The sequence below is a fragment of the Tympanuchus pallidicinctus genome, unplaced genomic scaffold (assembly GCF_026119805.1).
Source record: "Tympanuchus pallidicinctus isolate F22 unplaced genomic scaffold, pur_lepc_1.0 scaffold21, whole genome shotgun sequence".
Lineage (NCBI taxonomy): Eukaryota > Metazoa > Chordata > Aves > Galliformes > Phasianidae > Tympanuchus > Tympanuchus pallidicinctus.
This window is the reverse complement of record NW_026294733.1, coordinates 9,606,929-9,612,343: the sequence shown is the minus strand read 5'-3', so window position 1 is coordinate 9,612,343 and position 5,415 is coordinate 9,606,929. Positions and strand designations below refer to the sequence as shown.

Below are 5,415 nucleotides of genomic sequence, written 5' to 3'. Positions count from 1 at the left end.
AATCATAGAGTACCATGAGTATTCTTTCTGTGAGGAATACAGTCTTCTAACAAACACAAATTATCTTAAAATGATTTCCACACAGTATTAGGGGACCCATGAAAGATATACCAATGCAGCTCACTACTTTCATAGGAGAAAAAAAAAAAGCAACCTATTTTTCAGATCAGAACTGCAGCAGCAGTTATCTAAAGAGGCATAGAACCAAAACAAAGTTGAGCAGCATTCTTTTTTTTTTCTGCAATCTACTTCCTAATAGATTTAACTATGGAGATTTCTGTGTAAAGATTAGGACTCCAACCTGGACTTGAAAAACATCAGCTTCCAGCAACACCCAAAAATCCCCTGGATACTCAGCTGTCTGTGAAGATCTGTCCGTGTGACTCAGCTATGAAGTTGTCTGTGCACAGTTTTCTAGAGAAACAAAATGTCTACAGACACAATCCTTTGCCTGCCATACCGCTGATGAGTCACTGCTGACACGTTTTTGCCGACATATTGGAAGTATGTATTCCCTCAGGCCTTCTAACTTCACTCACGAACAAGAACGCCTTTACCTACAAATTTGAAGCTTTTTTTGAAGGCCTTCTATGGGATCCTCTAACCTCATTCAGGAACAAGCTTTCCTCTGTTACACAAACTCCTCTTAAATTATATCTCTAACTCTAATTTAAGCCACCATTCCTGTATAGGAGACACATCAACAATGTGATTCTTAATTGGAAGACAACATCCAAATCTCTTAGAAAGCAGACAAAGAGAGGGAAGCTTGGTTCCTCTTATATAACTGCTTTCTGGTTGTTTGGTTTTTTTTCCATGCTTTTTTCAAGAAAAAAAAAACAACAGACACCAACAACCTTTCTCAATTCTTAAATAAAAGCTGAAGGGACCACTGAAGAATACAATAACAAAAGATTTTTCCCATTCCTTTGAAAAGTGGAATTCATTCAATTGTTTTGTCCAGATTTTCTAGGAACTCTGGTTTTCTGCTAACATCTTGGTTTAAGAATTGCCTTGGACCAGGTTACACATTTTCCCTTTTAAAGTCAACTGTGTGTTGAACCACAACTCAGACGATACTGTCTTCCATGCAGTTTAGAAAAAAAGCAATCAGATTTCATACAATTTTAAATATATATGCTTTGTAAATGTTACTTTCATTTCCAATATATTTGACTAGCAGCTGGAATTCAAAGTTAAAGAATTTCATTTCTGTGCAACTACGAGTAAAATATATCTATACATGTATATATTAAAAAACATCTCCTGTCCACTCTTGTGAAAGAAAAGTCAGTCTTAATGTCTTTCCAAAATAAGATCAATCCCTCAGGACTGCCACCAACTGTATGAGCTGGGAGTTGTAGTTCTATTACATTCCTTTGAAAAATCTGATAACCCAGAAATGCCTCCCATGGAATTGTTTTATTTGTTTTAAAGCATCTCATTAGAGAAAGAGCTTTAAAAATCAAACCAACATAACAAAATGTAGCTTTGAATACTTCTTTTTCAGCACAGTAAGTCTGTATTTGACTATTCAAATAAACATGTTTGTATGATTAAAAACACACCTCAAAATTCAGACCTTTTCACAAGAATAAGTTCTAATGAAATATATAAACATATTGGCTATTCAAATTTTGGGCCAAGAAGACTTCAGGGTATTTAGACTATCAAACTCTGCTTTCTCTTGTAGCCATGTGCATTAGAGTCACCACCAAAACCTGATCAAAATACTTCTGGTTCTCCACAAGTAATCTTCTGTATGGCCTCTTTCCTCAGCAACATTTTTACAATGAGAAAGGCAGATCAAATGAGGAGCTGCAGTTTCTCTTTTACTGGTCGTTTCCTACCCATTTCTCTAAGAGCAACGCCTTGACTTGAAGTAATTTAAAACCTTTTATTACTCTTCCAGTATGCCTTTGTTTAAAAGGAGTGAACCACGTGTGGAAAAACATCAGATCAAATTTCCTGACATTTTAAGTTAATTATGCCACTCGTTCCACACCTAATATGCTTAGTGTGAGAAAACTGGGTTCAAAATATTTCTCAAAATCAATATGCTACATGACGTTTTTCCATCTTACATTTCCAGATAAAAGTATTCCAAGTGCATTAAGCCATTATGTCATTTTACAGTTCAAACTGAATAACTATTAATAGAAGACAATGCGTGAAAATGAACGGTAGTACTTAATCCATCAAACTCCAAGCTTTTTCTTCAGCCTCTCTTAAATCTTTGGCCTTCATGGGTTGGTTGAAATTCAAAATAATGTCACAAAGCAGTAGTTGGCTTTCCACTGAAAGACAAAGGGCAATGCAGTATCAGAGCACTGACTGGGGTTCCTAGCACAAGAACAATGTAGAGCTGTTGGATAGGGTCCACAAAGGGGCCACAAAGATCAAGAAAGGCTGAAGGAGTGGGGCTTGTTCAGCCTGGAGAGGAGAAGGCCCTGTGGAGATCTCCTTGCAGCCTTCTGGTTCCTGAAAGAAGCTTATATACAGGAAGGAGACCAACTTTTTACATGGTCTCGCAGTGATAGGACAAAGGGGAATGGTTTTAATCTAAAAGAGAGGAGATTTAGATTAGATGATAGGAAATTCTTTACTCAGAGGGTGGTGAGGTGCTGGCACTGCTGCCCAGTGAGGCTGTGAGGGCCCCATCCCTGGAGACGTTCAAAGCCAGGTTGGACAGGGCCCTGGGCAGCCTGATGTAGTGGCTGGCAATCCTGCCATGGGAGGAAGGTTGGGACAGTGAGATCTTTAAGGGCTCTTCCAACCCTAGCCATTTATGGTTCTTATGACTCTATGATTTTAACATTCTATGATTATTGAATGGTACATGCTAAATAAATGGCAACTGAATGTAGCACTTTTTAAAGTGTACATCTATCAACTCTTGCAAAAAAATATTCTTTTGTTTACTTCAAAGTAATAAAAAATGTTGGCATCAACATATTCATAATATTTTCATTATCAAACTATTACTGTCCCTGCAAAGGAATGAATTTGACTGCCTAACAGATTTTTACCTAAAATAATGGTATGTAACCATTGTTTCATTGTTTTATGAAAAGAAGGTAATTGTATTTTACCAATAGATTAAAAAAAATGCAATTGTATGATAAAGCATGAGCCATTCTCAACCATGCTAAAAGAACACTTTCAAAGAACACTTTAAACATATACCTAGATGATGAACTCAGAATTACCATTTAGTTTCTTCAGCTCATTGGACATTTTCTCAACATTTTTAATTGCAGCTTCAAGGTTAAACTGCTGATTAGCTGCATCACTTTTTAACATCTGTATGAAGAAGAAACAAAACATAACAGTTAGACAATTCACAATCTCAGAAACACAGCATATCATAATTTCAATAGTTTTTTATATAAATAATTTTCCTTTTTATAATTAGCCACCTAGATGGAAGATGATAAATACTAAAGGCAAATATTAAACACTCAAGCTTTTTTTTTTTCTTTCCACCACCTTTTCATTTTTGTTGTTTTTCTTTTTTAACAACAACAGAAAAGTGAAATGAAATTAATCATACATAAAATTTCCTCTCCTAATCAGTTTTTTTTGCATTTTTGTTTTCAACCCTGGTTTTCTTACAATGCTGAAAACGAATACTCAGGCAATAGTTAGTCAACCACGAGGTGGAGCTGTTGTGTAGTTAACATGCATGAAAGACATTGGAACTGAATTAACACTGAAATTAATGTATTTATTAATACATGCATGGGAACATTTATGTCTGTCTATGCAGTTATGTTATAATCAACATATCGGCGCTTATTTTGGAGACCACGTTGCCTTCCTTCAACAAATAATAACAATACTTAATCAAGTCTAGAGAAATGAAGATTAGAAATCATTCAAAATGAAGTATAACTTCAATTTTGAAATTTATACCATATTCTGCATTCGTTTCTGGGATTTCGTAAAATGAAAAATACTAAAGAATATTGGACATATGTTTGTTTGTTTTTTTCCCTAATTATCAGCTCTTCTTTATTCATGCATTCTGAAAAATACTTATCTGGAAAACCTCTGGGTAAAAAAGCTTGCTATGTAGAACATCGTAACATATTGAGAAGTAAGATAAAAAATGGAACGTGCATTTGACACAGATTCTTTGTCCAAGTCTCTCTTCCATTCCGACAGCAGCTTTGCATTAAGGTCATCAGCCTGGGCCAAGGATCCTAGAAGGGCAAAACTCAAATTGTTATGGAGTTACATTCATCATATGTAATATTAACAGATAGTATAGAATAGTCTATGTATAACACACATCTAATACATAATAACATTTGACAAAAATTAATGACTAGACTTCGTTTTCATTACTGTCATTTGAAAATAGTGTCTAATTAGCCAAATAGTTTTATTTCTTACTGAGGAAATCATCTTTTTTTTATTATTATTATTATTTTAAACTTGGATTTTACACAGTTATGTTACTTTTGTTTAAGGACAATGCTTCAGATATTTTTTTAGACCTTAAGCACAGAGGTACAAATAGTGAATGAGCATATTTGAGGGTTGGACTCGATGATCTCTGGAGGTCCCTTCCAACCCCTACGATTCTGTGATTCTGTGATATTCATAATAGTAATGAAGACTTCCTCAAACAACGCCCTATGATAATGTATTTGATTGAAAACTTCATAAAAAGCCTAGAACGGTATTGCAATATTGCAACCAGCCTTCATTATGAATTTAAGGAAGATGACTCTAAAGCACAAACACAAAAAAGTCAAATGCTGAATATCTGCTTGTCAGTAACAGAGCTGAGATTAAATACCAGATCCCTGGATGTACTCTTCCCCCATTCTCTCTGCTCTTCTCTTTTCAGACAATAGGAAGCTTTGGGGCAAGTTTCAGCATAGACCATCACAGGAAACCTGTCGCAACACTGATGGAAGGAAAAAGAAAAAAAAAGAGCTAATTTCACTCTAGTACGGTGTGTGATCAAAAAATGTGACGAATAGAACCCCCATTTTAGCTAAAATGGCAGCAAGAACAGTGTGCCCCTTTGCTATGCAGCCCAGCCTCGAAAGTAAGCAGGGCAGCCCTGGGGAAACCAGCCTGGCTGAGCCCAGGCAATGTGCAGGCAGGTACCTGAAAGCAGCTGGGTGCTGTGGAATGCCTGGGAGGCTGTGCTCCCTTGGGTGCTGCCAGCAGCTCCTGGCCTCAGCCAGGCAGCAAGGCCCACCCAGGAGGAGGGAGCGCACAGCCCTGTGCACAGGCAGCCCTCCTGCTTCCCTGCCTGCTGCTCTGCTCAGCAAAAGTTCTGCGTAGTCTTTCACCCAGCTTGGCATTGGTAGGTTGCCCTGTAGGACTTGTGATTTTAGGTAAAAAATGGCGCAAGAGCTAAAAAAATGGGGAAGAAAGGACGAAGGTGGCACTGTG

General features: G+C 36.9%; 1 long non-coding RNA gene across 1 annotated transcript; it reads right to left on the bottom strand.

Annotated features, from left to right (window-relative positions):
• Nucleotides 1–856: 856 nt before the first annotated feature.
• On the bottom strand, nucleotides 857–5,415 carry LOC128081584 (uncharacterized). Its single transcript, XR_008207270.1, has 3 exons — nucleotides 4,808–5,415; nucleotides 3,210–4,205; nucleotides 857–2,297 (listed from the first exon to the last, which is right to left on the bottom strand). It is a non-coding gene; the product is annotated as an uncharacterized LOC128081584 (long non-coding RNA).